Below are 13,291 nucleotides of genomic sequence, written 5' to 3'. Positions count from 1 at the left end.
TTAGTCTTCTTGCAGTAGCTTCGATCTCGTGGTCAATCGGACGAATTGGATGACCTCTTCGAGTTCTCCTTCTCATGCAAAAAGTCCTACACACTTAGGAGAAGGATTAGTAACACAAAGACTTAGTCTAAACAAGAATGAAAACAATTAATATCTAGCCGAACTCCCTGGCAACGGCGCCAAAAACTTGATGGTATCAAGTTATACCTCGCAAGTGCACGATTTTATCGTTGTACACTATTAAGGGTCGATCCCACAAGGAGTTGAAAAGATTACTAATTGTTCTAATCCGATCGTTTAGCTAAGTCGAAAATAAGAGATGATGGTTGTTATACTAATGCTACCTAAAACAAAATGAAATGCAAACTTAACAAAAACAAGGAAAATAAGCAAGAACGAAGGATAGGTTGTAATTCAAATGGTTAAAAGGCCTAGGACTCGGTTCTTCCCAAACAATTCGCAATTCCACATAATTAAATCCCTAGGCTAATCACAAAGGTAGTTAGGTGAGGAGGTGACGGCTCTAATTCGCCTAAGACCCCCCTCTCGGGTTCGAAATAGGACACTATCTCTACCCACCAACCCCCCTCTCGGGTTCGAAGGTCGGAATCCCTAACTCAATACCCGACTCCCCCAAAAACATGCATTTTCCCGAGGTAGTCCGATAATTGCTAAGGTCATTAAGCCCCATCAATTCCCGGGTCATCCCACTCCCTCTCTCGAAGGTCGATTTCAAACGCTAATTTAGAGGTGTCCTACCCCGGTTCTCCCTTTCGGTCTCAACCGGGGTCAACAATAGGGTCAAAACTCGGGTATCCAAATCACAACCTAACCAACTCTCGTTGGTGGTCAAGGGTCGTAAGTCAACACTACCCAAGAGTCAACCCATAACCCAAGTCATTCCTCTAAACTACCCTCACCAATTTCCCCAAATAATTAGCCTTTATGAAATTCAACTAATGAAATTACTCATGTTTGGTCAAACCGAGCCCTAGTGGAAGACTACTCACTAATCATGGTCCTAATTGCAAAATAAACAATAAAGATGGAAACTTTGGTCACAAACATGGTGAGAAGATGAAATTCACTACTAAACATGCAACAATCTAACAATGGGTGTAAGGAAAGATGATTTAATCTAATTATGAGAGTGATTAAGCCTAAAGACACAATCTTTTACCAAATCAACTCAAAGATTAAGTCTTTGAGGACAACTACCCAAGGATGAACAAAAGAAAGAGGAACAAAGGAAAGAAGAACAATGAAAAGATAAACAATGATGAAATCAACAACAACAAACAAACAACAACAATAATTTCAACATAAACATTCAAACAAACATGAAGAAAGAACAAGATGTAAACAAATGAAAATAAGGAGAGAAATAATACCAATCCAAAGCAAGAAAGGAAATAGAATAGAATCAATAAGTATAAACCTTCAATCTTGTTCTTACAACCCAACTTCAATCCCTAATTAATTGAAGAACTAGCTTAATTAGGGAATGATTAGCAAAATAATTAACAAAGTTTTAAACTTGAAAGGGTAAATATTCTGGATCTAGGGTTGTGTGTACAAAAGGGTTTAAGAGGGGGTATTTATAGGCTTGTACAAGATTAGGAAGAAAAGAGGAAGAAAAGCCCAAATCCCGTGTCATTGTGTTTTCTTGGGTCCACCGCAATGCAGGTGATCCTACCGCAAAACCGTGCAAAGATTTAAAAATAGCTGGCATCTGTGTTTTGCCGGTGGGCGGTTCTTGCGGCCTGCCGCAAAACACACTCTTCAGACTTCTTCTTCTTCTTTATGGTGCGTAATGCCGGTTGGATTGACCGGCAGGTGCTCCTACCGGCAGCGAGGCCAAGCTTGTTTTTCACCAAAATCTTCAATTAATTCCACTTGCTTTGTGCTTTACCGGTGGGCGGTTGCCGGCTCTCGGCAAAGCACATTCCTCAACTTTTCTCCAAAATCTTAAGTCATTCTCTGGGGCGTGTTTTGCCGGTGGCTAGACCGGCTGCCGGTCTGCCGGCAAAACACACTCTTCAGCATTTCTTCACCTCTTCTTCATGTAAAGGCAATGGGGTGCCTTTCTTGCCCCGAATTCTCCATACTTGGGTCGTTTCCTACAAAAGGATGCACAAGGTAACAAGTACGGGCATTGGGCACAAAACGCAAGGAAAAACACCCGAAACCGACTCGATATGAGTCGGTATGCATAAAAGAAAGAGGTAATTATAAGTAAATTAATCGTATACCATCTTCCAATCTCGTTGTTTATTCGTCTTTCAAATTTCTCTTCTCTCGCCTTGGTAATTACCTTTCAATTCTTTCTCCCGATTCATTTTAGGTTCATTTTCTTCTTATAATAAAGTCCATGTGGACACCTTCCTTTTATTCCACAGGATAGTTCCCTTGTTCAAGAGAACCCGGTTTTGAGAGAATGTATCATTGGAGGGCGTGAAGGAGTTGAGAAATTGATTGTTTAAGGGTTGAGTTGTATAGGAGAATATAACTTGGGATCCTTTGGTTAATCTTGTTAATTGTGCTTAATGTGAGAGTTTAGTGAGTTGAGAAATACCTTGGGATTTATGTCTTTTGAGAGCTTGTTTGTTATAGGTGATTGAGCGTGGGTACTACCTTAGCACATAAGTTAAAAGAAACCTAAGCTACTTCATTTGAGAGTCTCGATGTTTCTTATGGAGAATTAAAGGAATGATAGTTAGCCCCAATCTTGGTAGGCCTTGAAAGGAATACAATAGTACATGGACGTTGCTTAATGAATTGGTATCATACTTTGGAAATAGTTAGTTTGTTAAACCTTTTGAGTTGACCAAATCTAGTATAGAGTAGCCCTTATTGACCTTATTAATCATATTTGAATTTGGGAATTTTGGTGGAAAGTTGTTCGATATAGTTCGTGAGTTCAAAGATGCGATTCTAGTTTATGGTATCGGAGACTAGAAGTACAAAGTGGTGAGATGATAGTGTAAACAAGCCATGGTACTTGGGGATGACATAGCAAGTGAAGTTCGATGACGAGAATTGTAAAGGAGATACCTTGGGACTTGAATAGTAACAAATGAATTTGTGTGGTGAATTGATTTTGGCTCTTAGAACCAATTGAGTCGAGGAATACCTACCATTGTGGAGTCCTTGTTAGTCCTATAATTTGGTAGACTTTTGGGGCTTTTTTGAGCACCTTAGTGATGTAACCTTATCATATCGATCATAAGCTTGGATGAGTGTTTGGTAAGCGGTAAACCTTTCATTGTGCCGCTTCTATCCTCCTTTCCTTCTCTTTAGCATTTGTTGAACCCTGTTTTTTTATGCCGAAGTTTACGTATCTTCTTCTTGCCCGAAATATCTTCTTAACTCGAGTACCTCTTATTTCTGTCAACCGTTATTATTACGGTCCGACTCCTTAGTTTCCTAACTTGTCATACTCATGCATCCTTTTTAAATTTTTTTTTTACCGTTCCTCTATTCCGTTATAACTCCTTATCTACTTAGTATAGTTGGTACCTTGTTGACCATGTTTACAGAGTTAGTGGGATGTGATTTGAGGATTTTTGCATTTTGATTTTTGTCGGGAATTAGTGTAGGAGTTTGTGTCTGTATTTGACCATGTGATATGAGAGCTAGATTTTTGATGGAATTCTTATGATGGCAATGTTGTAGTCTCCTTGCGAGTTAAGGTTCGCGTGTTTTGGTGGTATAAGACCCACTTTGGTTTCAATTTGATGATGAGACTAATGGGATTAGTTTACCTGGGTGGAGTATTTCTATAGTTATTTTGGAATTGTTTTGGCCATTGTCGTTCGGGGATTGTCGTTTGTCATTTGATCCTTTCTTTACGGAATTGGAGATTGATAGTTAAGTCTGTGGATTGTTATTGTAAATTTGGACCTTATATTTAATCCTTTGAGGAATCTTTCTATTGGAATTGGAATATTGTTGGGAAGTAGGATAGTGAACCTTGAGTAAACCGATCAGATGATTTGTGTGATGAACCCATTTATCTTATAGTTAGTGCTAATTAAGGATTTGATAGTGCAACTTGTTGCTTGTAGGCTGGTTTCAAGCAGGAATGCGTTTTGGGAATACTGAATCTTGGTAAGGGTATAGTATTGTTACTAGTTTCGACTTTGGATTTTGATTTTGTTCGGTGGAGAATATTGGTGGAAACATTTTGAGTGGGAAATGGTTAAGTTATAATTGTAGAGGATAGAATTGTCTCAAGGATTAGCTTATGCGTAGACTTGTCGATGAGTGGTTCAGATGGCTCTTTGGATTAGTGTGGTCTCTGGTTGTTGCCCTGTTGATGTTCGGAGGACCTAGTAGGATGACTCTGTGGTTGGAAAATTGAGTGAACCTTTCTCGATGTACCGATCTTCCTAATTCCGATCTCCGACAATTGTCATTCTTGCTATTCTGGCTTGTTCCGTTGTGCTCGCCTTTATGGAACTCATTTGACCTCTTTCTATAACATTTGAAAATGATTTCTCACTCTCTTTCAACCCTAGTGTTTGATTGGATACCTAAGCTATTTCTCGTTTTGTGTAATGATTACTTTTTCTTACTCTTTTTCCGCGTTACTAAGCTGTATTTAATCATAATTAGTAAAGATATTATTCTTATTATAGAACTTTGTACTAAAATTTTGAAAATGCTTTTATGATTTTAATGGCTTTAACATTAATGAGTGTTTAATCTCGTTGTTGGAGACGTCCCAATAAAGGGTTTTCTCATTTATTGGTGTAGAAATATTTTCATATCTTGATATGAATATGGATGTTCTTGTCTGATCAACAAGAGTATCACCGTTTCATTGAAAAGATACCTATATTTTCTTATAACTATAATTTCTCCTTCTAAGTTTCGAGGGCGAAACTTTTTAAAAGGAGGGGTGATTGTAACGCCCCGTAATTTCGGACCGTTAATATATTTCGAAAATAATTTATTAATCAAATAAAATTTGATATTTAAGTATTTAAAGTAAAAATAATTCAAAGAAATATAATTTTATTATATTGTGAAGAAAATTATTTATTTTGATAGTTTCGAAATGTTTAAAAATAGTTTAAACCGTGTAAAACTTTTTATTTCGAAATAAGGGCGTATCGGGGGGAAAATGACAATTCTTTTGAACATTGGGTAAACGAATTTGGAAATGGGTCGTATGAGTATTCAATTTTCTTGTAATCTCGTGTTTAAGAACTTTGGTCTTGTCGGAATTTGCATTTGACCTACGGTTTTAATTATTATCGAATCGAGTCAAAACCGACTCAAAAAAATCCCGACTCAAACCCGCTCTTTCCTTTCTTTCTCTCCTTTCCCGCGGACCACACCCCCTTCCCCTTCATTTTTTTTTTCTGATTTTTCTTTCCATCATCATCTCCATCGTCATTCTATCATAATCATCAACCAAAACACCATTTTCATCATAATTTCTTCGTTACTAGTCCGTTTTTCGCAAAATTTATATTTCCGGAATCCCCTCGTCGAGATCTACAACCTTGTATGTTTTAATTTCAGTTTTCTTGAAGTTGTTTTAAGACGAAATTTCGGTATTTTCGGTATTTGTGCTTATTTATGGTGTTTTTATTGTTTAATTAGGTGAAGATTTGGAAGACGAGTTTGGGGACTCGTATATCGTCGAGGATAGCGGCTAGTTGTTGTTAGGGTTTGGGTTTTGAGGTGCTAATTGCTCATTTTCTAGCTTTAGGTAACATATTTCGAGTTACTCGACGAAAGATCGTCACATGCTTTGTTGTTTTTGTATGTTTGGTGATTTTTGTTTGAATAGTAGTTTTCACATGTTAAAATTTGTTGCATGCATGTTTAATTTATGCCTTTTGTTAGTTTAAATTAACAAAGTTGAATTGGGAACGATTAATTAGTGTTCAGACGGTCTTTTACTAAACAAAAATGGAAAAAAAGGTGATGTAAGGGTGACGACGCTAAAGCCCCGTGAGCCCACGGCCGGCCTTGGGGTTGGCCCGGGTCGGTCCGTTGCTTGTTTTGCGATTTTTCGTACAATATTGGTCATTTCGGGTTAATTAATGTTAAAGTTGTATAAGTCACATATGAGTACACTTTTAAATTGAACCATACTAGTAGTAGAAATTATTCTTATATTGGTAGTTAGCATGTGTTAGTATAGGTTATAAAATGAAATGGTAATAAAATGGCTTAAAATGAATAATGTTAGTAGTATAGATAATAAGGTTGGTAAAATTTAGCTTATGTTGATAGTTATCACATGTTAGGATAGTTTATAAGATGAAATTGTAATGATTAGGCTCAAGGTAAATTTTATAGCAATAATTGCCATGTTTTGATGATTGTGCTTAAAACCGAGCCTTAGTCCCTTTAGTGATGCGATGTCGATTAATTGAGTGATTGGTCACCGCAATTTAACCCGCACTGTCGCAGGTCAGGGTTGCGGGTAAAAATTCGGTTGAATGAATTAGATAATCGGCCTTTTTCTTGTTTTAGGCCATTCATTATATTTTTATCTCACATGTGTAATTAGTTGATTTAAGTAGCTTCTTATATTGTAGAAACGGCCCTAGATTCCCTGAAGCCTTTAATATGGTTAATATTGTTAGAATTGAAAATTGGTATTTAATACTTATTGAGGATACTGTTGGATTTGTATGCTGAATAGACATTTATATAGCCTTTCACATGATAGAATGTTAGAATTTATGTTGGTAAGTAGGACTCTTTGCCCTCTTATGGTTAAGTGGGTGTCTTACTTGACTTGTGTGGTGAGTCTTGTGTGGTGTGGGCTAAAGTATTCAAGCTGGGACTAGCTGAGACTAGGTCCTAGGTAAGTATTTCGGCCTTCATCATAGATAGGTCTTTATAGTCTTTGACGAGTATATGTTCACTGCTTGATAGCCTTTGTGTTCCTGACTAGTGGATTTATATCCAAGTTGGGGCATGACCTCAGTTACTTATTTTGATAGTAAGGGGTCAGCTTAAGTACTAGCCAACCCTTTGGTGGACTCCTTAGGGTACTCACTTTGTTTTTAGAAAAATTGTGGGTCTTGGGTGCGGTGGTGTGTATCCGCATGTCTAGGTCTGCGCAGATTTTAGGCTAGGGTTGTGTTGTCTCTTGGCCATGTTTTATTAATATTAACCGCTGAGCCAAGATACCGGTTCGATTACCTTCCCTACCTCGTGGTATAGACTCGAGTTACAAAGTGACTATTGACCGTACTAATCACTTATGTCTGTCTTTGATATATTGCCCTTTCTTGTATGGTGACTTTATGAACTGTAATAGGTGAGATGTAAGCGGTTCTGATTGATAAAGTTTGGATTACTATTTGTTATATGATTCACATGATAGTTTAGTTTGGTCAGTTAGGGGTCATAGGTTAGATTACATGATAATTACATTGTTTATCATATTGTTTACATGTTACATTAATTTTGACGATTCGTGGCTGGGAGGACTCGAAGTTACTCCCCACTGAATTGTGGCTTTCGTGTTTGTATAAAATGCGATTGACAGTTGTTGATGCTTGTTGGGGTCACGATTTAGCTAGTGAGCAAGGAACCTTGGACCTAGTTTTGGCTATTCTATTAGTAAACCTTTTACCTTTTGGTTTTGTATATTATTTGAAGGGACATATGTCTCCCTTTTCTATTTTGGGTTTGTATCATTCTATTTTCTTATTTAGCTATGGCATGTAAAGTAGTTCATTAGCATTGCAGGTTTTGGCACCCGCTTCTGGAAACGTTGGAAATGTTGTATTACAGGTTTTTGGCTAGTTGAACCAATTACAAACATATCCTACCAGTTTTTCTGTAGAATTTACGTATTTAATTAAGGCTAGATTTAAGGGTGTCACAGTTTAGCACGCTAAATCACTCCAACAAAAATTCCATCTAGCTAGCAAACACGTTAAAAAAAGGTAAAAACTAAAACATGGGAGGCAAACAAGAAGGAAACTTAATTCAGTCGTCCTTAACTTTCTAGAGGTTCAATTAAACGGTATGTTTTTACTATGTATAAACAAACACAATTGATTAACACAACAAGATTAATTAACAACTTTATAACTAGGTTGATGGACTTAATTACACTCTTAATTAACAACTCCAAATTTACCTCTTGCTATTTAATTACACTTTATTGTTTAATATCTCGATTTCTTATGTCAGTTTATCACATGTAAACTCGTCCCGATTGACCCATTTGCCAGGTCTAACGATGATGCTAAGACTGTTGGCTTGATAATATCCCGTGCATCATCGTTAGATCTGACAAATGGGTCAATTGGGGCGAGTTTTCGGTTAGTCAATTCGGATTGAACATGGGTTTGAAGAAATCAGGTCAGATCGGGCCAAGTCGTGCCCTTTTGGGTTTGCTTCATTATACAACCTGTTATTATCAAGTTATTTAGGAACAACAGTCAGTTTTCAGCAATAAATATTTGAGTCGAGTCAATTTGGAGCTCACGTCAAGTTCGGGTGTCAGGTCGAGTCCGAGTTAGCTAGGTTATTCAGATCCGGTCAATTTTATCGGGTCTAACCAATGTTATTACAATTGTGAATCAATGTTCTCATATCAAATGGAGTTATGTAATATGTAATGATGGGTGCAGTTGCATGTGGTAGACAGACATTATTATCCCAATTATTAAAATTTGTTGCATGCAGCTAAAAAAAACCCTAGAAGAAATAATATTTGCTTGCATGTTAGCCAGAAACAAAAGTAGAAAACTATCTTGCAAGTTACTGTCTACATGAAATGCATAGCATTGTGTATTATGAGGCGTTGGTCCCCTTCTTTCTTTGTTTTGCGTATCCCTATCACTTTCATATAATCTTAAAACATTATCACTTTATTGACTTGTAAATAAGAATCTTTAATCACTTTATTCCTTCAAATTAAACTATAAAAATCTAATCGCTTTGTTACATTATTTTATCTTATTACAATTTACATAGAGGTCGAAGTTGTAAGTTGCAATTTATTTCGACCAACTAAGACAAAATCCCATTTATTTTGGTTGGAGCAATATTCGTTCTAGGTCGTCTGGACACGTCAAAGATCGTCCCCTTATTTGGTATCAATGGGCATTACCACGTTTCAGCCGAACATTTTGGAATTAAGGCTCTGATGTTGTTGTTGTTGTATACTTCGTATTTTTTTGTGTGCCGATTGAGCAAAAAGGGAAATATAATATCGGGGTAGGAGGATTCGAACCTAGACTTATTACTAGTTACCATTAGACTATAACCTCTTCGATATTGCGAGTTGTGACTTGTGAGTGTTGCACTGGAGAGCTAGGATAGGCCCCACCTCATATATATTTCACCAATTATAAGACATGAGATATTTGAGCTTCATCATATCATGTAAGTGATCACAAAATCCGTCATTCAACCAAAACATATGCCAAAATGTAGTAGCAAAAACGACTATAAAACTAGAATATACTATCAAAACATAGGGGAACTAAGGTACCCCATATATAAATACAACATTATTTGAATTTTTTTAAACGAAAAAATCACTTTATTAATTAAAAAGTCATATGACATTTTTAAATGATGTCAGAATTGTGGGAATACATTATTTGCAAAATAAAGTAAAAACAATAACCTTTCAAAGCGGCCCTTATAAAAGATCACAAATTCTCCCTTATGACGGAAATACCCGTCGCAAGTTTGCGACGGGTCAATTACATACCATATTTTTCGCGGGTCGGGAAACATAGTATAGACAACGCACTGTTGATCATTTAATGCATATTGTACGTGTGTACTTTGCATGACACTTATTGTCAATTATTTGCAATAAGTCTTCATTGCCTTTAATGCCATATATCTCCATATCTCTCTCATTAATGCTACACTTTCTTCTTCACTCTCCTGCGTCTTCTTCTTCAGTTCCAAATTGTGATCTTTCCCATTCAAATGAGTCTATTGTTCAACATTTTTAAGAAACCCCAAAAAAATAAATCCCATTAAAATCTTGCTTGTGTTGAAAATTATATATGCGTCTTAAAAATCAGTTGTCAAAATTTACATTCATAATATCTCAAAAAGGACTTCTTGCAAATAATGGCTGAGGAAAATGGAGCCTTAATTGATGTTACTATGGTGGACGAAGATGATGATTATGTCATCATTCAAGGAGGGTTTACGGATAATAGTAAAGGTATGTATAATTAGGACACATTTTTAATGCTTACAACAGAATGTTCACATTTCTTTTACAAAGGTGTTTACTTTTGGGGCAAATGTCAACTGTCAACTAGAATAAGGCATATAATGTAAAATGCAGTTGTTGTGTTGTATTTTATTCATGTCAATACTTTTCCTTCTCATGTGATCCACTTAACTAGATTATGGCAGTTCATATAAATGCACATGTTGGTATTCATAAAGGTCTACACTTTTAGTTCAAATGTTACCCTGTCAACTATAGAAAGACAGATGATGGAATTTGCAATTGTTGTTTAGTATTGTATTCATGTCTATATTTGTCCGGCAAATGTCACCCTGTCAAGTATACTATCTCATTTTGCAATTGTTGTTTAGTAATGTATTGATGTCCATACCTTATGGGCAAATGTCACCCTGTCAATTAGACCATCTCAGTTGGCACTTGTTCTTTAGTATTGTATTGATGTCTATACCTTTTGGGCAAATGTCACCCTGTCAATTTGACTTTCTCAATTTGAACTGACAAAATATAGTTTATTTCTGTCTATATTTTTTGGGCAAATGTCACCCTTTGAACTTCATTATCTAAGTTCATTTTAATGCACTTGTTCTTTTGTATTTGATCAATGGCCATACTTTCTTATCTAATGTGACCCTGTCAACTTCATTAGATACTGATTATTCCAAGTCACTATGGGAAGAGCGTTAAAGAGGCTGTCAATTGGCGACGTTCAATGTTTACAAATGTCAACAATCTGATAACAAAGAGCCAGAGCGTTAAAGAGGCTAGGTCAATTGTCGAGAACTTCTATGGTACGGCCAACGCTGAAGTGACCTCTCTACTGTGGGGTAATATCCGTATAATACCCTTTAATTATAGGATTATAACGCAAAATTTACATGTGATTATAGTCATAAAACGAAAAACATAATGAAACGATAAAGATTAGAAATAACCTTCGGTCCTAGTGCAAAATGGCAATGAGAGATCAAAGTAGATCTCCTCCTAAATGTTGCACCCAAGATTGTCTGAGAAATGCCCTTGTGCTAGAGAGAATCCCCTAATTGCCTTGCAATATTGAGGGGATTGTTTTGTGAGTTTGTGTTGGATGAGAGATCCGAATTTCGGGAGGCACAATTCCCAAAACCCTAAAATTTTTAGCAAATGAATTGATTAGGTTAGAAGGGAGGAGAAACTCTCCCTTTTGTTCTCCTAATCTCGGTTTGGCCGAGTGGATCAAGGGGGAAATGGGCTTCCATTTTCTCCTTATGTTTAACTCGTGGTCCGAGGCTAAAATGTATACGACGCGGTGTTTATTATAAACTGTTATCGGTTATCGGAAATTAAGGCATCAACTAATAATACGGGTTAGTTGAATTATTAATACATGTCCGACAAAACAAAGATTTGTATAATTATATTCAATATACATTTAATTAAATATAAAACGCTTATATTCAATTTTACGAATTAACCGCTTAATTTGTCTTAGCCATTATTATTTAATCCGTATTAAATAAAATATCTCAACATCACATTTTGACTAATTATTAGTCAAATAACTCGAACTAATCGGTTAGTCAAAATTGGCATCTACATGTCTGTATTTTCATACCGTCACATCTCTCAAACGTATCCTATAGGTGTGACTTTTAGGGACCAGTTGATCACCGCCATCCGTATGACAATAACGTCAAACTTATCTAGCAAGCCAACCGTTATTGATAAACGTGGATCAACCGATAATAATACCAAAAGTATGCCCTTTGATCCTTTTAGAGATTTATAAGTCCTTGCACTAATCGTTAAGGACACCAGCCCAACAAGCTCCCACTTGTCCGTACAAGTGTATGTGCAATGACGTTATCCGCACTAACCGGAGGACACAAGCTCCAACAAACTCCCACTTGTCCGTACAAGTGTATGTGCGATAACCGATTCTCATATTCATTTAAAATTTCTCCCACTCAATGTAAAACAATGTGCAGATCCGGATCCACAAAGGTCGTATTTTACAATCGATCCGTATCTAGAGTGGTTTCCCCGACTAGAGAGTAACTTAACCGATAAAACGAATCCGTATCCGAGCATGGCCATGCATTTCGATTCTGACTCCTCGAGTGGCCCCGAGAAATATCGAGTACCTGATAAAGGCTGAATATTTCCTTCAACGCGACTCCTTCCGATCTAAGCACAAAGCATGAAATGACCCGAAAAAAATCTACTTGGCCCCCCGTTACGGATGACCGTGAGAAAGAAACCAAAGTCACCCAAAATCTGCCTTAGTCTCAAGAGACAGTCGATAGTCAAAAGAATCGACTCTTAGGATCACCATGGAAGTCCTATCCACGACCGGGTACCGAATGTTATAAAACATTTAGGACTCCACGTCGATGTCACAATTGTGTCCTACGAAATATCCGTATAAATCGCCTCTGTGATTGGTCAGTCAACCGGTTGACTTATGGCTCGTTGAACCCACCATCAACCAACGTCACAAAATAATTGCCAGAGTTATCAGCTCATGTGGGCAATTAAGGACTGAAAAATATAATGTTCGTTCAGTTCACTTTGTGGTGTTCAAAAATTGTCGTACAATTCCACATGAAAAACAAAATATATATAAAATATCAAAACGATGATGTTGTATAGAGTACAAAAGCGAATGAATCTAATCCATAAAAGAGTACTACAACTTAGGAACACGTTTAATTCCCATGGAATTAACGTGCCCTTCATGCTTATCTTGTCGTAATGCTTTAGTGAGAGGATCTGCTATGTTATCATCTGTAGCAATCTTTTCTATCACTACTTCCTTTTGCTCCACGTAATCTCGGATTAGATGAGCTTTCCGTTGTACATGTCTAGACTTGTTGCTAGACTTTGGCTCCTTAGCTTGGAAGATGGCACCACTATTGTCGCAATAGATGGTGATCGGGTCATTCGAACTAGGCACTACAGATAGCCCATGTAAGAATTGACGCATCCATATCGCTTCCTTTGTAGCTTCAGACGCGGCATAGTACTCGGACTCAGTCGTAGAATCTGCTGTAACAGTTTGTTTCGAACTCTTCCAGCTTATATATCAAAGTGGAAAAATAT

This window comes from Silene latifolia, chromosome 5 (assembly GCF_048544455.1).
Source record: "Silene latifolia isolate original U9 population chromosome 5, ASM4854445v1, whole genome shotgun sequence".
In the NCBI taxonomy this organism is placed as follows: domain Eukaryota; kingdom Viridiplantae; phylum Streptophyta; class Magnoliopsida; order Caryophyllales; family Caryophyllaceae; genus Silene; species Silene latifolia.
The sequence above is the reverse complement of the archived record's forward strand: the minus strand, read 5'-3'. Positions refer to the sequence as shown.